We start from the raw sequence: 24,239 nt of genomic DNA, 5'->3' as shown, positions 1-24,239 counted from the left end.
GGCGGGCCGGGGCGGGCCGGTGAGGGGACGCTCTTGGCGGCAGGCTCTGCCCTCGGGCGGGGCTGGGCTGCCCGGCGGCGGGTTGTCGCGCGGACTGAGGCCTCCCTGTGGAGGAGGCGGCTGGAGCGCCGTCATGGAGGCGGGCAGGCGCTGGCTTCCTTCGCTTTTGTCAGCCTTTGGCCTTCTTCAGGGGCTTAATCAGTGCCTGAGCAAGTTATGAGAGCTGCTGCCGTGGTCGGGGCTAGCTGAGGTTAGCTACCCACAGGGCAATGCTTGGAAATGCTCAGGGAAAATTACTGCTTCTGAGTTGGGTCATCAAAAAAGTGTTTGTAGTATCTTCTTTCTGAGGACTTAGTAGAAACAAGCAGCTATGGTTTTGTTTTTCCCTGGGCACTGGTGCACATAGGTTTTTCTCTACTTCTCAGGCCTGTGTCCCTCTTCCTGCTGGATGTGCAGGCTGCAAAACCAATGTTCTAGGGCTTGCTGGGTTAGCAGCCAGCAGACAGACCTGACACTGTGCCTCTCACGCACGTTGGACTCGGTGCTGTCTGCAGCTGGAAGCTAACTTGCCTGTTCTGTAATCTCCAGGTCTGGTATGCTTGCTGAAGTTGAAGTTAGAGTTTGCTTTGAGGTCAGAGATTCACTGGTGGACATGTTGGTACCACATTACATCTGAAAAAGAAACCATTTAAAATGTTAAGGTTGCAAAAAGTTAACAAAATGTCAGAATAGAGGGATTTTGAAGTTGCCCATGTTGCTGAGTTCTTCCTCTTGAGCATATCCTTTTTTAGCCATCTTTACTTCTGCAATTATTTAATATTTTTTTTGACATAAGCTATCACTTGTTCGGTGTTTCTAGGATCATCCTCTGAAAATGAATAAGACATAATGAGTAGTGCCACTTGTTGCAATAGTAGGGGGCATGTAGTAGATGAGTAGGCAGGTTGAGGGAGAAGAAAGGTTGTTCTAAGCTTTAGTGAAGTTCAGTGCTACCTTGGCAGATTAGATTTTCTGTGTTCAACACAGGATTTTCTTTGTAATGCTTATCAAGTCATTGAAAGTCAAACTTCTCACAGGGTGGGACCAGTYTGAAATATCTGAAATCATTGGGAACTTTATTGTAAAATAGTTTAAAAAGTCCTAGATAGGTACTTAAAGAGCCAGATATGGCATAATCTTGCTGTACCTCAGTTCTCTAGCTGTCAGATTAGAAAAGATAGGACCCATAGTCACATGCAAGTTTTATGAAAACTGTTCATGAAACACTCTTAACAATCCACGAGGAAATTCATTTTGTATTTCGTGCTTTTCAATGAAGTCTTGAGCCACACCTTGAAAGAGATTGATTAAAAATAAACACCAGATACTCACTGAGCAGTGCAGGGAGAAAAAGAATATGCCTATGTAATTAGAAAATGTAAGGCATTTTCATGTTTGTTAATCTAAAATTCAGAAGGAACCATATTTCTTTTCAGCATGGGTCATGAAGAGGGTTCAAACCTTCACACAGATGTGATTGCACTTCAGATAACAAGTAACTGTTTGCAGCAGAAGTTCACTGTCTTCTGTGGACCAGCCACCAGAGGGAGATGAGGTACCCACTTCTTTGATACTTAGTAGTAGCAGAGTAAGTTTCACAATTCAAAATTGGCACTTTTCCCTTGCTTTAGTATTACCACTGGGTGTGGTATGAAGTCCTCACATTCCTTTTCCTTCCTTCCCCCTCTACACTGTCCCTGAACTGCTGCTATTTGCTCTTCTCCCAGCTCTGTGCCTCCTCAGCAGCCCTGCTTCTCTGCCCTCTCCTTGTGAGACTGCCACCAGCCCCTGCTCTGGTTTTACCAGATGTGAGTGCAGTCCTAGCGAGGGAAGGCTCCACGTCCGGACAGACGTGTTTGTTGTGGATACAGACTGCTAACCTACTGGTGGTGTGCGTTCTGCTGCCATCCAAAGCTACTGCTCTTCCCACCTCCGTTTCTTTTGTGGTATCTTTCCAGTGTCCCTAGCTACTGCTTTCTGTATCCTGTGGTTACGCTCATGTCCCAGCTATTGAATAAAAATGAATAATATATCAGACTATAACTTCCATACTCTTTCTAATTTGTTCTTCATATACTAATGACTAGACAAGCATAGGTGGTTTGTTTTCTGACTACTACTGCTTCATGTAAGTGATGTTTTTGCTTTCATTTTATTATTTTAAAGTGCCAGAGGCATAAAGGTTTTCTGAATGGAACAAGTACCTACAAACTCTATAATACCTGAATTTTAAATATATTTTTGTTTAAATTCAGATGTAATACTTGTGGAACAATACAAAAACAATGAAAGAAAACTTATCAGTGATCAGAATTCTAGACCATGCATCAGAAAGAGAAAATAAGAGAGAGCTAGTCAAAGAAAGTATAAAACTGATGTACTGTAGTCTTGAACAGTAAGGTTGTAATCTATATCTTACTAATTTTCCGAAGTTTTACCATTATCTTGGTTTCTTTATTTCTGTTTGGGAGAAATCTTACAAGATACTTTGATTGGATATTTTTCTTATTATAACTTTTTATTATCTCATTAATCAAGCTTAACAAGACATATTTTTAGATCTCTCACTGATACAGCTTATCTTTCTGTGCTTTATTTGTATTTGAAGTACAAGTCTGCGAGGAAAAGGTATTCATAGTCCTTTGTTCTAATAAAATACACATTACGATGCACAAAACGTAGTTGCTTGGAGTTTTAATCACCTTAAGGGCAAATGCTAAAATAAAATAGGAAACTATTCTGGCATTACTTTCACCTGCCCTGCCCAGCCTTCCCCTAAGCTCTCTCTAATCTCTAATAAAAGGGTCCAGAGAATAAAATGCAACTTCAGGGCATCTTCGCTTCCACACCAAATCCCAGTGGGATTGCCAGCACCTTTCAGCCGTGCAGGCTGAGCCATGCAATATTTAGCAAAAGGAGCTTTTCACAGACTGAAAAATTTGTCTCTCATTTTCAGCTGTAGGACCAGTGGTGACTTTAAACAATTGAATAATTATATTATTCAGAGATATTGTAGGTAGAATAAACATAGAGCTATATTCAGCAGAAGGTTTCTTTTGTATTGTTATTGCAAAAGTGCATTGCTATAGATACTGGTTACTCATCAGTTCAGCATATGTATGTGCACACATATGCCAGCTGGCTCCATGTTTCCTGGGCACTTGGGATATACATATTTAATGACAGACCACAGATAACCTCTGAACTTGAATTAAATCTTGGAAAAAATTAAGGATCAATATGCCCAACATTTTCATACTCTTAATATTATTACCTTATTTAGAGAAATAGCTATTACACTGAGACAATACTTGACTACTTTTATAAAGAAATGTTAGTATTTTGTAAGATATTATGTCTTCTAAATAAATGTAAAATCCATATTAAATGCTCAACTTTTTCAGGTCCTCTTGCTCACAAACACTTAGTGGAATGCATATGTAAGGGCTGAGCTGCCACTACCTGCAGCTTTTATTTATTCACTTAAGCTCAAAGAGCTTTTTTATGTTACCGAATTGTCAATATTACTCCTAGTTGCATTTTCCCCTTTTCTTTGGTAGCAGAGTTGATGCTAGCTAGTAATCCCTTCTAGAGTTGCTTTTTCTCGAACAAATTAAATTTGCAGACACTGATGCAGAACCAAGCTATTCCTTCATTCTCATGTGCAGGCTGCATGTGATCCCTTTAGGCCATAGAACCACTTTGAATACTTAATGTTGACTTGTCGAGTTTCACAAACTGTACAATTACATGGACAGGATTAAATATAGTTTTATTTCATCTGCTCTCTAGCCAGGCAGTAGGGTGCTATAGAGGACCCACGATGCTTTACTCTGTTCCACCATGGAAGCGCAAACAATAAGCGTATTTGTAAATCTGCTGACATTCAGCACCAAGACACAAATGAGAGCATTTTTCTAGGTCTGAAATGTACTGTCAAGTAGAATTCTTGTCAGGGTTGTATACTGTATAAGCAGAAGTCATTATCATTGCACCCAAAAGGTACTTTGATGGTGAATTAAGGGCTGACCTTCATATCATACCATTTACTAGAGCAAGCTTTATATTAAGCTCCATATAATGGCTCAAAAGTAAGGTTAACTATGAGTGTTCATGCCTAAACTAACCATGGCAGGAGAACGTGAGAGCGCTCGGCTAAGTTGTGAGGTGCTTAGCTTTTCTGCTGCCAATTATGTACTAGTTGAAAGGTAACAATTAAGCTGTAAATGTTGTTGTTCTTATTGGTTTAAGATCGGAAGGTGCTTTAATTGGGATATTGTAAAATGATTAATCTGTCAAATGGTGGGTAACTTCCAAACATTTTTTTTCAGAATCTATGAGACTGTCTGTGTTTTCTGATTGCCCAAAGGAAATTACAATGTAGCGTACTCATAATCATGTTATCTTTTTTATAGCTGCAGATCATTTTTATGGTACTGTAGATGCACATAGCCCTGATCAATATCTAGAAACTTGCCATCTTTTTAAGTTATGTGTCTGCCAAATTTTAGACATGCAAATATTCCAGGTAAAACATGATTGGATTTCATAATTTTTACAATATCTAAAAACATTTTGTTTCCAGATCTAACTGGATGTGAAACTCTTGATTTTTTTTGGTAATATTTTACAAATTGTAAAATGGATTGTGAGAGTCCATCCATTCTGTTCTATCATTGTCTGTTCTGCTCAAGGAATAGTTTCATGTTTCCAGAGAATTGCTTTCTTCTCATTTTTGATGAATAGTATATTTAGCAATCTGTACTTCAGAGCATGAAATATAAGACTATCTCTTAGTCCAGAAGTATCCAACAAATACATTAATATTTAACATACCTCCAATGCAATTCATGCATTAATGTGATATATGAATCTGATCTACTTTTTACTTTTCTAGATGTTTAGTTTGGGAGTTCTGAAATTTAAGTAAAAGGAAACGGATTAATACTGGAGTGCATTTTAACCTGTTTATCCTCTTTATTAAATACCTGAAAAGAAACAACAGTGACTGTTATGAATGTTATTCATTTACAAATATGTGTTTATAGCTTATTTAAATTGAAGACTTCGTTTCAGCTGTTGCAATGTAGTCCACATACTTCGCAAATACTTTGCAAACTTGTGCATTTCTTGAGAAGAATCTCCTAACTAATTTAAAGCTTGTGAATAGATTAAGCAAATTAACTTGTGTATTATGTCATAGGGGTCACTTAAACCTAATGAAACATTAAAAGGAAGGCCCATAACTGAAGGATTTCTTTTTTGCTGGTAACATGTAGAGAAGGTATCGTGTATTTTGACTACAATCTCATCATTTAGAAATACAGAGCAGAGTTCAATTATCTAATGAAGACACACGATGCCATTAGATTCCCTGAGGTATCCATAAAATGCACAGGCTGGCAGATACAGCTCAGGACTTACAGGACATGCACACCCTTCTCACACAGGAGCTGGAGCCCGTGGGAATCTTCACAGCCTCTGAAATGACACTAGATGCTTATATTTTGGCAACTGAATCCTACCCACAGCATCCAATATTATCCTGAACGTAACAACTGAAATGGCAAATGTTAGATGTTCACTCTGGTCAAAAAGGCGCACTAAGAACCCGGGCTTACTGATCCAGATATCTCCTCAGGCTTCCTCTTACTTGGCTTACTTGACTTCTCTTTTTTTGTGGTGAACCCAAGCTTGTTTGTTCCGATTGTTGATTCCATTATATTGGAAAAGAAAAAAGAAAGTTCAAAAAAATTTTTGTTAACAAAAATAAAGAAATCTGTCTCATCTGCATACTGTGACATTTAAAAATGTTTAAGATAGTAAGTTGAAACCTACAGGGCCCTCTATAGAGAATATGTATTACCATCTGAGGTATTACCATACCTCAGAGAAGAAGCACAGCTTCTGAAGGGAGGGAGCCATCCAGGTATCTACCTTAACAAAATCATCATAGCAAAGCTTTTAAAAAACATGTTTCACTCCATTCACATACAAAATCTGTGGTAGAGATACTGTTAAGATTCAACGAAATGCAAGAGATCCAGATGTGGTGCATTCATTTTAAAATTATCTTAAAATAAACTTAAGTGTGAGCGATCATGCGTTTGACCTCTTAGGCACAGGGCTTACCATTGTTTCAAGGATTATTAGCTTTTACTGAATCACTTTATAAAAATTTATCAATTTTTTTAAAAATATTGCTCAAACACACTTTCTGTGACCCTAAAAAGCTTTGGTAAAGGGAGCTGGCTTGTTGGTGAGCACAGTAAGCTGATCCAGGAGCCACATCAGGGTTGGGTTAACCATTCAAGTTGATGATGTTTTAAGAGAGTTTTTTTTGGCAGAAAGTCTGTGTGCCTCTTGTCTTAGTTTATTATTACCAGGATAACTATTTAAAATCCATGAAAACTTTTTAGTACTCAAATTTTGACCGAGCTATTGATTTAAAACTTGGACCTATATGGGACCTGATTAACATTTTAATACTTACTGATAGTAAATGGTATATATAGTTTTCCATAATATAAGTGGAAAATACATCCTGCAGCTATGTTGCCATGGAATCATTTTTATTTTGGCATCACTGAGCTCGCATAAAAAACCATAAATGAAACATTTTTCTGTGTGAAACATAAAGGACAGTAATTCAAGGTTACTGTTGCTAAAACAGTTCCTTTTTGTTCTACAGCAATGAGAACATGTAAACAAGCAGTAATAATAATAATACAAAAATAAAAGTATGATTCTGGATAGTAGATTATGACTCAGAAAAGAATGTGAACAATTCAGCTACTGAGTGGAATTTTAAGTGATATATGTGAAACTGCCAAAATGAAAATTGCAGCCAAAGGAAGTGAGCCAGCAGTCTAACTACAATCAATATCCAGGTTAAGTAAACAATTACAATCTGCCAGAGTTGGAAGGAAATCCACACAGTCTGACAGGGGAACTACAGTGTCTTCAGTTATAAATTCTGAATGTACTTCATGGATACCTCTTTGGCTATTTACAGTGTCACTGATTTTTTCACAACCTATCAGACAAAGGCTGCTGTCAGTTTATGAAGAACTGTTATTTAGTCCAAACTGTTATTTAGTCCAAACACATGATCATTTCAATTATCAGCTGAGGTTATGTAAAAAATTGAAAACTGTCAAGGTTCAGAAATGACCAGAAGAACAATGTATGTTTTCAGGCAATGTGATTAAACAGAAAGTAGGCCTATAAATGAGTAACAAATAGAGTAATATTCAGGTACTTTTTGAGCATTGAACTTACCCAACATAGAAGACATCAGCCCTAGAATGAGAACAGTTAGGTCTCATTTTAGGTAGTTACCTTAGCAAATATTAGTATGTGGAAAAACCCTTGCATGAAAACTTGTCAGCTGGTCCAAAGAAGATAATACTTCTTGCAGTGTTTCCTATAAATTTGCTAATAGCTCAAAATATTTTCAACACCATTAAAAAACACACCTAACTTCAAAACAGAGCCAAGATAAATTTGTAGATGCAAAAATATTTCTGAGGTTTTTTGGCTTGTTCTCTTACCTCTTATATAGACCAAACTTCTTGGGAAACCTTCTCAAAGTTTTTCTGCCAGAATATATATATATGTATGGAACTGATAGTATAGTAGGCAGATATTCTACTACTATCCCATTTATTTATAATTACCAACCAAAATTGCTTTAAGTTTTAAAATGTTCAGTTACTTCTAGTGGACAGTGAGGTTCTAGGCAGTATTTGTTCCATTATTTTCTGAGCAAATGAAATATGAAAAGTTGTGATACTTCCTATTTTCTAACCAGTGCCTGCATCCCTTAGGATTAGCTAAAGCATGTAAAATACCTAGTGGGGAAGTTACAAGGCAAACTAGTGAATGAGGTGTGGCAAACTATACAAATACACACGAAAGCAGACTTCAGTAGTTTCGTAACCCTGTGAAGAAACTTGTTTGCTTTTATTTCCTCTTAGCATGACTTGGTGTTTTTGTGCTCTATGTACAATTCTGGAGATTTTCCATCAAATACTAAGAAAAAGTAGCACCAAATTCTAGAAAAGAATAGCTAACAAAACAATTTAGATTTCAATATTTTATGCTAAGACATAATCCAGGCCCCAAGGCAAATTTGGAGAATATGGTCAGATTGCAATTGCAAGCACTCTGGATTAGACCAGGAAGGAAGTACTCCAATAGACGTGATTTACATTCATGGTGCAAGCAGTTGTATGCATCCTGTAGTTTTCTCCTGTTCATTAAGTTTTAGCAGTTCTGTAGCTTGTGGCATGGGAAAATGACAAAGGCCAAATTTGCCTGTGCCATAGAAGGGAAACAGTGGAATGAATTAGATCCATATTTTCTTCAGCTGATTTTGCACTATTAAGGATGACTTGGCAACGGATCACTTGAGATGTTGACCCAGTGGACTTATTAGGTAACTTGTGTTTAAAAATTTAAAATGAGGCTTATGCATTGACTGTGACATTGAATCCTGTGTTCTGTTGTGTTACAGCGAGCTCTCTAGGTATGCAATGCCAGCACTTGTTTTTTGCTGAAAGAGAAAAGTTGTTAGGCAAGATGAAGCTGCAGGGAAGAGCAGGTATAACTCCGCCTCCCAGGAATTAAATCCATCTTGTATTAGGTGAAAGCTAAAATATATGAAAGTTCTCTTCTTTAATAATCTTTATAATAAGTAGTTGCTATAAGGATGCTATGGACTTGAGAAAATAGAAGGAATATTAGGGATCTTGAAAGGGCTCTAATACAATATTTACACTAAATTTGTTCCATACTGTGGAAAAGTTTGCGAATCAGAGGGATCACTGCCTTCCCCTTTAAGTGTGTGTTCCTTATCTATAAAGTAAGGTTGCATGCCTTTTTTGCTTTTCTTAACTTCTAAAGCTGTAGAATAACATGGTTTTTGTATGTCATATCACTTCAGATAGCAAGCACCTCTCTAATATATTCCATTTTTTTTCAGCCTGTGGCAATATATAGTAGAGTAGTTGATTTGATGTTTGGTAAGAATTCCTCTTTAAGTGGACTTAATGATATATACTACCAAGTTGTTCACATTTTAAAGTTGTCTAAGAAAATAATGAAGCAGATCAGAATTTTAGATTAGTGACTTTTCTTGATGTTACCTGATATACACAAGGAAAAGAGTCATTTATTAAACAAAGCAGTGAACAAAGAATAGCTGGTGCAAAAGGATTGTTTTCTGTATACAGCATCTTTGAGAGGACCTTTTGACTTGCTAAATAGGAAGCTTATATATTTCAGTGTCTGTTAGACTGATTCTTAGATGGGCAAGCTCTATTGATGTTTTGACTCAATTGACTCAATGGCTGAGTGTAAATGCAATAGTAAACTCACCTGTTTTTGAATCATCTGAGAATTACTGAGAATTACTTCAGCTTTTTGGCAGGTTAGAACACTTTAGGAATGTCTTCACTTGAATTTGAATCTCTGTGTCTCTGGAAGCCATTCAAGCCACGGGGTGAAATGACTTGAGATGCGAGAGATTTGGATTTCATTCCTGCTCTGCCAAAAAAGTTTAATATAATTCCCAGTAAGACCTGTTGTTTCTCTCTGAGACATTGACAAGGCCACACAAATATCTTGGATCTTGCAGATGCACATCAAGGTCATCCCTGCCTTCAGCTATGCTGTCTGCTAGATGAGAGTTATTGGGTAGATTAGAAGAAATATCTTTTAGATGTCATACTAGGACTTTAGAAGCATTCTCTGTGAAGACTCATAATTCTTATGCTCCAATCAAACAAATTACTTAGGTGGCAACAGAGATTTGGCCTAAGGTTCCCGTGAGAATGTGCTGTTGCAATTTGGATGTCTTTTACCTTTATCCTTAATTTCACAAGCATATCTGGACTCAATTGTATGCCTGATAGGAGTTGGGGAAAGGAGGTAAAAGAAGAGACTGGAAAGACCAACATGATAACCATGAATGGAAATCCAGCTGAAAAGGGATTTAAATAACCCTCTAGTTACTCAGCAGATTAAAAAGTATGATCTATTTAGTGCCGCATTTTTTCWTGTTGTTACTTCTATAGTATGAAAAAGCTGGTAAGGTACAATTCAGTACAGAAGCTGAAGGAATTAGTCTCCAGTAAAAATATGGCCTGAAATGCTAATGGCTTTCAAACATAATTATGCCCATCTACACATGAATCAGCCAATTTTTAGGTAACCAATATAGAGTGAAATGGATACAAACTATCCCAGAACTGATCAAAAGGTAAATAATGAAATGAACTGCTGCGTACTGAGGAAGCTGAAAATAAGAAAACAGCATTGGTGAACTGCCTTTGGAGATTGAGATTGGCATAATTGATAAAATGAGCCTGAAACTCAAATTAGGGAAAAGATGAGAGAGACTTGTAGAATCCCAAAGCTACCTTCTGGAAATAGAAAAAAAAAAAAAAAGTGGGCTCAAGTGTATTCCAATGATAAAGGAGTATCAGTGAGCAGAAAGATAGATAGCAAAGAGGAAAAATAATGGCATGGATAACAATAGTCAGGTGGCCCAATCTGATCCAATTTCTATGGTTCTGAGGGATGAATTCCTTGTTTGGGCCTTCCTCTATCAGGCCTGTGCTGATGGATGCGCCCGAGAGCAAGAAGTATCAAGCTACCAATACTTGCCATCTCTGGGTAGATGTGGCAGGAGTAGCCATTTAGAGATGTGGGAGAACACAGTTGGATGTGTTGGTGAGGAAAGCACTGCCTATCTTTTTGAAGAAAAAAACAATAGGCCAGAACTGTTCTTCAAGAGTGCAGTTAGTTGCTATAGTCAGCAGAAGGATTTTGAGTAATCTGGATAAGTATTTTAAATGTTTGTATACAAATGCAACATGTATACTGAAGCAGCAAAATGCAGGGTGTCGGAAGGATTACAGAAGTGTAGGGGAAAAACAGTCAGGTTTGGAATAGGATGCAGTGATCAGAAAGGATAAAACTGCAGATTAATTTAGGTGATAAAGAAGTAGCAATGCTATGTGTAGCTATGCTATTTGAATTCAAACCACTTCAAAATCAGGAAAAGATGATTAAAAAAATTCTACTAATTTTGTGACTCCGTAGGATATTTTAGCACTGGATTTAGTTACCAAAGGGATCTTGTTATAGCATTTTATGCTTTAACATTTTGCTTGTTGGTTAAAGCAGTAAATACTACCAGAAGCTGTGGCAATCTGAGTAAGCACCCTCACACAGAGGTTTATTTAACTTCTACAGTATAGCCTGTAGAACAAGCACTACTAATAATGGTTGGCCTGGGTTATTTCTACTGGTAATAGCTGGCAAGTTTTTTTTCACTTCACCAGTAAGAGGCCAACTTTAAGGTTTAATTTGTAAGTAATGAAAGTTTTAGAGATGAGCCGATTAGAGGAGATGTGTTGTGTGATTCAGATACAATTAAATGGAAAGATTAAACAAATAGGTCTGTAATGAAGGATTTCAAGCCTAGATATTTTAGGGATATGGATGATTAAATCTATTTACTGAGAAGTTCACAAATTTGAATGTGGATGAGGTCTCAAATTCTCTTGCTCAAAAGTTTGAAGACAGTTGGGAATTAATATCCAAAACAAAGATGAAAACATTGTAGAAAGGATTTAGCTAGATGAATAACTGTATAATTGAGAATAAATTAATAAAATGAAAAGAGATGCAAAAAGGACTGACAGGCGAAGAAATCTATGCAAAAGACATCAAGACAAAACACAGAATTGAACGAAAGTCAAGCAGAGCTAGACCTTACATTGGATATTAAAAATGACAAATATACCTACTCTTAAGCAAACGCTCACAGAAACAAACCATTAGGAAGAACATGAGACTACTGTTCAGAGATTGAAGGTGCTCTAGGTGTGACCCCAAAAGCAAGAAAATGTTTTATTCTTTCTTCATTCAGGCCGATAATGCTGACTGTGGTGGAAAATGAAGGTTGCCTAATAGGAATGACTCAGACTTTAACTGAAAATTGTCGCAACTGAGGTACAAGCAAAACACAAAAAGCTTGACGTAGGCAAGGATGGTGATCAAGAGAGCTTCCTGAGTAGAAAGAGGAAAGCCTGACTCGTGAACTCTCATGTTGGATACCATACAGCAGAGGACTTACAATGATTAAGGTGAGAGAAAAAATGTTGTAGACACATTACTGTGACCTCAAGGCTATAGGAGAGATTCTGGAGAGAGTTTATCCCAACCTTGCCAATGGTTGGTGATACCAGACTTGGTTAAAAGTGTTAGACCATTGCAGAATTGCTAGCGTTAGGAGCATGCTGTGTGCAATTCACAGAAACTTAACTCTAATCGGGGACCAAGTGTTCTAGGGGCATTACTTTCCAGTTTACCATACCTGTGGGCCAAAGCATTTCTTCTGAACAAATTGTACCTTCAGGTAATATTGGCTAACTTTTTAAAGATGTCTGAGTACAGGCATAGTGCTTCTCCTGGTAAGCCATTCCAAAGTTTAACCATCTTTACTGTTTGGAAACTGCATCTTAATTCCAAACTGAATTTGTTTTCAAGCTCCCTTGGTGCTTGATATGCCTGCTAATGATTCTTGCCAGTGGGACCACACCTTTGTGAACAGACTTGGCCTCATCACAAAGGTTTTCGTTTTCCTAAGAAGGAGAATTCAAGCATGGTTCCAAAGAAGAGACTGAAATAGTGGGGTCTGTAGCACACAAAATAAAATGCTTACACCACCACCAATATATCACCAAGGGTCTTCTATATTACTATTAAATTCTAAATATGGTTAATTTCTAAATTCTATTTAAACAATGATGAGACTGAAGTGAAAAACCTCAGCAGACCTTTGCCAATAGGTTCATAGAATCATAGAATTGGTAAGGTTGGAAGGGACCTCTAGAGATGATCTAGTCCAACCCACCTGCTCAAGCAGGGTCGCCTAGAGCATGTTAGTCAGGGTTGCATCCAGGCAGGCCTTGAAGATCTCCAGAGAAGGAGACTCCACAACCTCTCTGGGCAACCTGGTCCAGTGCTCCGTCACTCTCACAGGGAAGAAATTCCCCCTAACGTTCAGGCGGAACTTCCTGTGGTTCAGTTTCTGCCCATTCCCTCTTGTCCTGTCACATGGGACAACTGAAAAGAGTTTGTCCCCATCCCCTTGACACCCTCCCTTCATTGTATTTGTAGACACTGATAAGATCCCCTCCCCCCCGAGCCTTCTCTTCCCCAGGCTGAAGAGGCCCAGCTCTCACGGCTGTTCCTCATAGGGCAGATGCTCCAGCCCTCTGATCGTCCTTGTAGCCCCCTAATAGAGAAAATTCCTTCTTGACCACCATAACCAACAGTCTGGATGCCAGAGTTTCTGTAAATAATAATAAAAAAAAATCAAGACACATTTTCCCTTGTGATTTTTTTTTCATCGTATTGGATTTACAATTTTTTTTTTAATGTGATCTCAAGAGATTAAGTCCAGCCCACCTAGGTATATCACAGGCAAATAATACCAAATTTTCTGTGCTACAACTACAGAGAATATGAGGAAGATAGGACAGGTACCAGGGTAAAAGCAATTGTTACATTTCCTGCATTGTGTTCTTCCCCTGCCTTTGAACTGTCCATGGGATTGAGGTCTGAACAATTCTTCCCAGAACTGAGGTGAGCAAGTGGTAGACATTTTTGTAACACAGGTAATTTTACTGTTAAAAATAGTTATTATAGTGCTTATACTGTTAAAAATAGTGCTGGAAGAGAACTGTGCAATGAATAGTAAGTTTACATAAACTTAAAAATACATGAAAAATAAAACATGGATTTAGAAGTTGCTCAGATGAGCTTGTCTAATCTTTCAGTTTTCCCCCAATTAAATATCAAATTATTAGTAATGCCTGGTATTCTGTTTAGGAATGTGCTTGGAGTTTCAGATATGCTCATCAAAGGAGCTCGTATCATTAGAGGAGGTGATTGTGTCATTTCGAATAGAATTATTCCACACCATTGGTATTTCTTGGCAGACAGACATGTTTTTGCTTGACATTGCTGTAACCCCTGGGAAAGAAAGCAAGTCCTACCTTTCCATGAATAATTCATTACTTCTTCACAATGAAGTATTCCAAAGATGTATTTCTTTCTTTTTTAAGGGGCAGGAGAAAGGGACACCGAGATGAGGTTTTACTTATTTTCTTAATGCTGTCCTGCAGTCTTGTCACTTTGTAAGCATTTCTTTCATAGCAGTCTTCTCTTGCAGCAAAGAACTAACTCTCACAGCTCTCTCCTGTTGATCTGCAAATTAATCCATATTATTTTTGCGATGAGTTCTGGAGCAGTCTGGTAGAAGGATGCTGACACATGGTAGCTTTTCTGAGAATGCTCGATTTTCTGGAATTGGACCAAAATGCTGTTAAATCAGACTGATTCTCAGAGATACAGCTAAGAAGCATGGTTTTCTGATCAGTAAAATGTGCTAAGTTGTCTCTTCTAATGACAGGTACATTGATTTTATTGGTAGTGAGCAGGCAGACCACGTATTAAAACATCTAGCAGAACCAAAATTCTCCAAGAAGCCCCTTGTTCTGGAAAATGTGTTATTTTATATTTCATCAGACATACTTAATGCAGTGGTGAAAATGTTTAGACTAAGTCACTTTGTCTTATCAACTGCTCCTTATTTTTAAAGTGCAAAAAGTCTGGATGTTCCATTTAACTGGGTAAACATTCCTATTGCTGATTATGAGTATGTGAATCATAAGTTGAAACATTAAGACCCAGAGCACAATATTCTCATTTTAGGTAAGTCTTTTTTAGGTGTCCTGTTTGAAAGCACTAACACTGCCATTTTTTTCTAATATTGTATCAATAGCAGATGTTCACTTTATTCTTTACTTTTTCTCTTCTAATACATATTTTTTCATGTCTACTAGAAAAGCTTTGCTATCAGTTTAAAGCATGTTCTTGATAACAGGCAGGCAACGGCTGGAGGAGCTGTTCCTTTATTCTTATGTGCAATATCTTGGGTATTCGAAGGCTCTTTAGTGATCCCTTCCTCTAAGAAGCTCAAATAATTCCTGGTATTTTATTAATCTGTCAGAGCAAGGGTTGCTGCTGAATTTATCTTGGTATTTCTGTCTGAAACAGTAGTGCAGCCTATGCTTCAAATTGCCAGCATTAAATCAACATGGTTTTTCTCCTCATTCTTCATCAATTTGTCATATAGATAAGCCCACTACCTGTACTACCGATCTTCCATTATCCACTATTCTTGCTGGTTTCTTAAATATACTTCCATCAACACCCACAGAGGCTTTTTACTCTTAGACATATTCTGTCTTTTTCTCTGTAGGTTTTTTAACTCCACTGCTTAAGATGATGTCTGCAGATAACTAATGACTCTAAAAACTGAACATGTCATATGACTTATTTTGCCTGTGAGCCACCTAGGTGGATTGGACTTTAATCTCTTGAGATCACATAAAGAAAATTAAAAAATTGTAAATAAGATACAATGAAAAAAATTCACACGGGAAAATGCGTCTTGGTGATTTTTGTTATTTATAGAAATTCTGGCATCCAAATTCCTTTTCTAATTACTGAAACTGTATACATTTACACATTTGAGGAAAGTAAATGAATACACCTTATCCTCCATTATGCACTAAGCAGAAAGTAGCCTTCATGATCAAATTTTTACCCCATGAAATTCAGTCATCATTCAGATTCTCCTGTTTTTTCTATATTCTTTGCTTGTTGTTAAATGTGCTTCCGTGACATGTGTAAATGTAACCCCTATAACTAAGATCTTATTTGCATTGTAAAACAGTAAACCTTTGCTAATGCCAGTATTATAATGAATACTGTATTTAAAAGATCATGCCTCATTTTTCTGTGGGCTGTATAGGCAGCAGAGTGTTATAGTCTGTCCTGATATTTCACTGTATAAATTAGACAGCTAAAGGAAGAAAAAAGAGGAAAGAAGAGTGGATATAGATTAAGTGACCTGTTCCAGATCACAACACACAACTTTGACAGTACGAGAAATAGGTTCCCAGTCTGCAGCCCAAACTACTAAATTTGGGGTTGGGAGAAATGTATTCCTTACTTTTAGGAAAAAATGAGGGGTCTGAAATTGAGTTGTATTTTATTTTTATCCTTTTAATGCTTCCCTACATAGTGATAACTATTTCTAATGGCATTTGCAAACCTCATCAAAATGGTTTTCAAAAACTGTTTTTTTTTCAATTACCATTTCAGTAATATTTTTCTTAAATGGAAAAAATGAAAAAGAATAACATACTTGCATAAGAAGAAAGACATTTCAAAGAAGTGCTGCTTTTCTTTCATTAGAGCACAAGCACAAGTTAAAAAGAGGCATATGTTTTTCATAGTGTGTAACTGCCGCGTGTGGGCATGCTGTATACTAAAAACTGAACTACTAGACTTTTTTACAAGGTTAGTGATCATATGGGAAAGGTCAGCAACAGAAAACTAAGGATTAGATTTATTTAAAATGGAAACGTTAAAATCATCAAAGTAAAACCAGAAGAAAAATTAATTCAGAAATAAGACAAATAGGAGACTACTCTAACAAGGTCTGTAATTATGCAAAGGATTTGCGCGTAAATAGTTTTAAAAGGATGAGTTTTCTCTTTTAAAACAGACAGAAGCTGCAGGTTCCCTCCACTTCCTTATTGTTGCTGCTGGTGCCCCAGGCTTTTTCCTCTAGTGCAGCTGTGCTCTGCTGAAATAAATGGCACTTCCTGGGGACTACATCTTTAGTTACTGGTACAAGAGTCATTGTAATGTGCAATGAGATATTTCAATAATGCTTTCAAATGACTATTAAAACACAGTGCTGCATAATAAAATCACAACTGAATAGTTTCAGATAGAGCTACCAGGGACACAGCTACCAACATCTTACTCCCTTTGAGGTTTTTTACTACAAAAACTGTAGGTCAACAAAGAAAGGGGTGAAAACCTCCAGATGCCCAGTGATGTAGTCTCTCTGCTGTCTGTCTTTTCTTCCCAGATCCCTCCTATATTTCTGGTTTATTTTACAATCTCCAGGGTACTGAATTTTTACAGCTAAACTCAGCTATTGCCCCACATCACAGAGAATAGTCTGGAAAAGCAGATTCAAAATACACCTATGTCTTCAAGCAGACCCCAATTATTTCCCATATGAAGAGGGGAAATACTTGGGAAAGTGGAAACTGCTGTGCGTTAACAAAAACATTTTGCCTTTTCTTAAAAAAGGATCTGTTAATTAACAATTTGTACATTAACATAAGGATGAACCTGAAAGATGATTGCTGCATTGTAAAGTTAGCAGCCTTTCCTGCCACGTAGAAATCAATAAGATAAGGGAAAATGTTTAAGAATGAAAGTATAGAAATGTAGCAAGGGGATCTCGTTTTCTTGCCTTACATACACCACTAAATACTAGAAATAAATCACATTTAAGTTGTTTCTAATGAAGCACATGTTGTTGACTTCTCAGGACTTGATCTGGGACATGCCAAAGTTACCTGCCAGATGCTTTGCAACTGTCAAGGCTGTTGATCTCCAAAATGGTTAAGGACACATCACCAAACTTTCAATACTCTTGTGTCTCAAGTAGGAGGCCCTTAGTGTCCTAGCCATTAGGATTATCAGTGAAAAGAAATGCACACCTCTTAGGCAATTAAATTGGGATTTAAAGTTCTGGCAGGTCCTTGAACATGAGCCCCACGACAGCTAATAGTGCCTAGCCCCAGGTTTTTTTTCTTTTTGTATTTTTGTGCCTTTTTTTTTNTTTTTTTTTTTGTTATTAGCTCATTCTGCGCTTAAATACAATATTCTGCCTATTATATTTCTGCCTTTCACATTGTTATCCTGGACCCATGAAGGCAATGAAAGTTTAATCGCTGATTTCGGTGAAGATAGAAATTCATCAATAATATGAACAAGAAGGGAGTGGCATTTAAAATACCAAGATATTTTTCAAGCAGAATTTGAAGAAGTTTGTAAGATATTGGAGTTCAGGATCTTTTGAGTGACAACTGAGACTACCTCATTTAATGAAGATTCTTTCTGAGCCTAAGTTCTATAGCTGGCTGACCCTTAATGAGAAAAGAGCCACAGGTCTTATGTTTGAGTTATTCCCTCTCCAGCTGGAAACCTTTCCTATTACATTCTTCTTTGTATTTATTATGGATTATGTGGAACCTCCTTGAGTAGACCAAGACCGCATACTTGTATTGCGTTGTTTGTAGGTTTCATGACAGTTGCCCAGTTTTGAAAAATCAAATCTTTCTGAATTCACTTATTTTTGCAACAGAATTTTAGTGTCATTTTTATTTCCGTACCGTTTATTTTATCAGCAGAACTGTTAAAATTCATAATAAGAACTTTGGTACTTTGTTGATCAGTTTATTCAGGAACAATTAGGGTTATCTTGGATATTTCCAACTTTTCTTCTTTTTAAAAAGAAGTTTTTGTCTCTACACTGTTTGAGAAAATCAATAATTGAAACCTGGACTGTGTGCTGCTTTGATAGAAAGCATACTCTAGTTTTGTTTTATGCATGGAGAGGAGTCGGGTTTCAGCCAGAATGCTCATATATCCTGCCTCCGTGTCTTCGTTCTGGCAAGTCATTCTACCAGCCTACACAGTAGTGTTGCAGGACTAAAAACCTCTGAACACATCCTGAATATGTTTACATGTGAATGTACTGTAGATACGTAGAGTTGCCATGTTAGAATGTCTATAACTTAAAGGAGTCTAATTTCCTTATAATTAGATAGAATTTTGAAGTGTCATAGGAGAAAGGCCTGTATTTAGCTTCAACTAATTATTTTCTTAGTGCAAGGAGAGTATCCTTATAAAGATTTGTGGGAAAAATTGTTTCCTTTGACTCTCTAATGGCTTAAATGCATCACTTAATTTTACCTGTTTCTTAGTATAAATATATATATGCATATATATATATTTATATGTGTAAATACAAACACTGAAGATGATAAACTTGTTTAGAAAAGTTAAGCTTTTGGAAAGGGAGTAGAGGAAAATAATTCAAATACAGCATAATTAAGACTATAGATACAAGCAATTGCTCTAATATTGACAGATATACCAAATTTCCTTCTGATGATTTGTATCGTTTTGAAAAGACTTGATTTTAAAAATGAAGCCTTCTGTGGAACTGTTGAAATCCTATAGCTCATATTTCTGAAATAATCTAAATTGCCCCTTCTATACTTAACTAGAAAGACCAAAGTGCTTTTTACATGCAGTATTGTGCTCAGCACAAAAACCAAATGCTAATGCAAGTATCAGTACAGGACCAAACTTTATCTGAGATCTGGGATGTTGCCATGGCAATTCCAATTGTTGGAAAAAAAACCTCCCTTTTGTGCTTCATTCTGACATTATATTGCAAAATGATGATTATGAAGAAACATGCAGCTCAAAAGAGGGGGAAATTCTCTCCTTTTGAAGATGTAAAACATACTTTCTGTCCTCTTTACTTTTCACGAAACAGTATGTGCCTAGATTGTTACAAACTGTATTTTTTGTAGAGTCAAGTACATTTTTATTTTGTAGACTGCCATAATAATACAGAGTGCTATTTCTCTGAAATGTAATAATCAACATAACAAGGAATTCAGAGACATATATTCCATTTCCTATGCAAAGATCAATTTCTGGCATATTATTCTGCTGATGTGGACTACACTGTTACTTAAGAAGACTGCCTATGTTAAAATGTATGTAAAATGCAAAACTTGTCTATGTTATCCACATATATCAACTATATAATCAATATATAATTTAATCAGAGTAGCTTATAATATCCAGTAGATCACTCATTTCTGTTTCTAGTTACAAAACTGTTTTCTACCAAAACGTCTCTGTGAGAAAATTCATGTGTTGCTTATTTCTTGCTAAATCAATATACAATAAGTTTTAAATAAAAAGCTGCACAATACTTCTAAAAGAGAGAAAAAAAATGAAGAGATAAAGTTAGAATTTGGCACACAAGTTTATTGGACATTCTTTTATGTAGGGTTTGGGAAACATTTCCAGAAGAGAACTAATTCTTGCAGTGCTGCATTGCTGCTTTATAAATAAATCATTGTCCTTTCTCTATTGATCACTAGAACAATCCAGTCGGAGAATGCTGACTTAGTGCGGCCCTTCTTATGAATGCTGTGTTGAGTGAAAAAGCCTGACGAGTGGAACGCAGCAGCACGGAATAGGCAAAACCCTATACTTGTTAGGGATCAGGTTTGATGCATAAAATCTAGCTCTTGATTTATATCTTACCTCTAAGAAATCTTGACAAAGAAAGAAGCTGATTTCTGCAAGAATTCCATTTCTTTCCATAATGTCACTGAGCAGGGGGAGTACTAAGTATAAGACAGTATTAGCTGTAATTACTGGATGCTGAAAATCCGTATATAATATATGATGAAATTTTTGTAGAACACAATCAAAAAGACCTTTCAAATTTAAGCAAGTCTGTTCATGTCCTAAGGCCACAATTCTGACATCTATGTGTGAAGAAAAAAGGGCTCAGATCTTCCAGAAATATTTCTGAGTTAGAGAACACTTGGAAAAAGTATTTTCTTTCTATGAATTGAGGAGTTCTTCATCTGAATTTTATTTGGTTATGTCAAAGATCAAAACTTGCCAATCTGAAAATTTTGTGATCTCTGATTTGTTCAGATTGCTAGTATCAGACTCCAAGGCTCTTCTGGGAAGATGAGCAGCCTATTACAGCAGGGATCAGAGAATTACTATCTGTTTTTGCATGTCTGACCATTATCATCAGTATTTGATCTCAGCGACACATACACCTCATAAAGCATCGGTTTTACCAAACCTGTGGTAGGCGTCCCGATCAAGATGGTGCTTTAGCAATATCACTAACCAGAACTTTTAGCAGGTGCTAGAAAAAATATTTCTTATTTCTGATGAAATAAGATTTACTGGTAGAGCTCAGTTGATAACAGATTATTCAGGGCCATGGTGATGCATTGCTTTTAGGTACCTATTTTGTGATTACATCAGAGTTTTTATTTTTCATCAATTACAGATATTTCCAGGATGTAGGTTTGTAAAATGTACATTTATTCCACAGGGAGTTTTGTCTCAAATGTTCCAGTTAGAAGCAGTGCAGGCTCGTGCTATTCTATCCCAGTGCACAATTAGCTGCTTGGTACGAAGCAAGGTGTTAGTGAGCTGTCTTGAATACACTGGAGGTGCATGATGTTGAACAGAAAAGCTCGAAGTGAGGAACTGTGAACTTGAATGCATAAATTGATCTGTATTGCTTGGATCATGCATAGGGAACGGCCTGGATTTGCTATTCCCCTTTTCCCAGTGCCACCGAGCAAGAGGTGAAGCCACTGCTAGCTGTAAGGGGAACACCAGCTCCTGGGGAAGCAGCTGTGGCCTTCTCTTAGCCAAAATCACCGACTTGACAGCAAAACTTCCACTAACAAACTCTAAACCTCAACTGAAAGGACTATAAAGAACAGATAACAAATTTGGAGGCAAAGGAATAGATTAAACCTGTTTTTACTAACATGGCAGAAAACATCTGGCACAGCCCTCCTTTTCATTGCACTGGTGACTGACGGGTTCACTTCTATCTCCCAAAGTGTCCAAATATAAATCCTTTCATACTTTCTGCTACTATGCTGAAAGGTCTGACATTAAAATGAACATTAGAAATTACTGAGTCTTATGTTTTATGAACTAATGCAATTTATTAAACAAACACACACGATGTTATTGTTTATTTTCTGTCTTTTCCATTTTTCGGTTAAAGCAAAGAGTCTGACAAGTCACCACTAGATGACACTGTTGTATAAGGACATGTTCAGTCTAATGGCTTTAACAATAACTAATTTACTTAGGGAACATATATGTGTGTAATTAGGAGTCATCAATGTCTTTCTTTTAAAATAAAATAAGTTTACCATATCTAATTAGATATTTCTTATAAGATGAATTTCATTCTAATTGGGTAAAGCTATGCTACTGGTTTAAAATACGGTGAAGGAGATACTTGTATCCACTTTCAGAGTTTCCTTTTTTTTCCTTTTTTTTTTTTTTTTTTTTTTTTTTCTTGCAATAAATGGATCTGATTACACCTTTTAAATCGATGTTCTCTCGAACTAGTGTGACATAAATGATTGTTCTGTCATTGTGATTTTATTGCCATTGTTTTTACTGTGTGAGGCTTGTTAGTGATATCTCTCTTAATGTCATTCTGCCTATCCCTTATGCTCATGCTTGTGATCTTGAATCTGCATGTCCTTTCCATCAGAACTAAAGTAATCTGTTTAAAGAGCCAACAACTGCCACCATGCATAGCTGTGGCTGAACCGTGACACCACAGCTTTCAGGCATCACCAAGATCCATAATCCCCGCTAACGAACCAAAGAGCTCCAAAATGTCCATTCTGGGAGTTTTTTTCTTTAAATGCTCTTTCCCTTAACTGAGTGTTGCCAGTGGAAAATCTAGATTTTACAGATGTCAGACTAAATTCAGCCAAGGTACAATTCTGATTCAGTGCTTTTCTGTAGGGAGAGCTAGTGCCTGTGAGCATCTGTGAATTCAGAAAGCACCAGCTCCTTGGCACTATATCCTGTGTGGTTGAGGCTTGCAGCAGTTCCCAAAGGAATTTTGTTAATTCCTGAATTTGCTTCACCAAGTCAATTTAGGATATTTCTACCAAAATGCTGTGTCATGTGGCAGTGTAAGGACTGTGCTGAATTTACAAGTTGTTCAGGTCTGAAAGAGTTTTTGTACAGGTGGTATTCCTCAAATCGGCTTTGGTGACTCAAGACTGGTACACCCACTAATTTCACCTTTTGAATGTTCTATTGGTCCATTTCTACAGGTATCTGAAATGTGACCCATTTGTAACTGTGTTTCCCAAATGTGCATAGAACTTGTTTATTAAAATGGATGGAATCTTTTAAATTAATTTAAATTCTTTTCTGAAAGAAGCTGCTTTTGCACTAAATTAATGGCCAAGTCATCTTAGAATAATTTTCAACGCATCTTTTATAACTATATTGTATCTCAGAAATAGCTTGTCCAGCTCTCTTATTAGTGCAGTGTTTTCTTTGTTATCCCTGTATCTCATGCAAAAAAATTATGGGCTGTTATAATAAAGTCAGATCTCTGTCTTATATATTGAAGTGTTGGTTGACTTAACAAAAGATCTCAGTGTTGATTTGAGCTGGCTGAAAACTTGTTTGAAAATTATATATTTCAGCAAAAGGTTTCCAACAAGCTCTGTTTTTTGAAGCTAAAGTATTTCAATTCCCAATTATTAAGTTCATTAAAATATAAATTAGCCTGAAGAAACAGATGAATTATAATGGAGTATTTGCATATTACATATTTGGTGTGAAAGCAACAATTTCTTCATGTAGACTAATAGCTAATGCATTCTTCAGAACCCTATGGTTGAGTAAATGACTATGGGGAGAAGCAAAGAGGACAAGGATGAAAATTATTGCACTGAATGTGAAAGAATATTGCAGAATTTTGCAGCCAGAAGTAAAAACTATTTTAAACTATTTTCCTCAACAAAGGTGCATCTTGACTAATCAATTAGTGTTGCAAGTGTGTGCATATCACACAGTGTTTTAGTCATAGAAAGAAATTTAAGGAAATAAATGTCACGTTTCAATTATGCTTTCAGAATTTTAGATAATTAGTGATTATTGTAGCAATGGTGAATATGATCTAAGAAATAAAAGTGACTAACAATCAGGCTGGATGGAATTAGAATGTCGTATCTGAAAAGAGTTAAATGATCCACCTGTGATAAAGGCCCTGACATCCACAAAAGGCAGGAGCAGAAATTTCTCATAAAGTTTGACCTGTTGTTCTGTAAGCAATATAGCAGAGAGTCCAATACAGGGTATCTTGTCAATTCCTTTTAATAAATGAAGCTGAACTGATATAGCAGCTTGTGTAGTTTTTCTGATCTGTACCAATTCTCTGCTCTATGCCTTCATGTGTTTTTTCGTGAATTGCTGATGCACTTGGCCAGTGAGTTTTCTGTGACTTCAAAGCCAAGCTTTTCACTTTGCCTTGTATAAAACATGCCCAGAAGCTGGGTACTGAAGAAAATAAGTAGGAAAAAATATTGATTTTAGATGTTAGGATAATCTAAGAAAAATGGTTCCAA

At 36.7% G+C, this 24,239-nt stretch overlaps 1 protein-coding gene across 1 annotated transcript in view; it reads right to left on the bottom strand.

Annotated features, from left to right (window-relative positions):
• SNX7 (sorting nexin 7) overlaps positions 1 to 24,239 on the bottom strand; it is a 136,291-nt gene that overhangs the window by 31,997 nt on the left and 80,055 nt on the right. The gene's annotated exons all lie outside the window — the stretch shown is intronic.

Source organism: Rhea americana, unplaced genomic scaffold, assembly GCF_003343005.1.
Source record: "Rhea americana isolate MKP2758 unplaced genomic scaffold, rheAme1 scaffold_2, whole genome shotgun sequence".
NCBI classification, from domain to species: domain Eukaryota; kingdom Metazoa; phylum Chordata; class Aves; order Rheiformes; family Rheidae; genus Rhea; species Rhea americana.
Note: the sequence above shows the minus strand (reverse complement) of the source record. Positions and strands in the feature narration are given on the sequence as shown.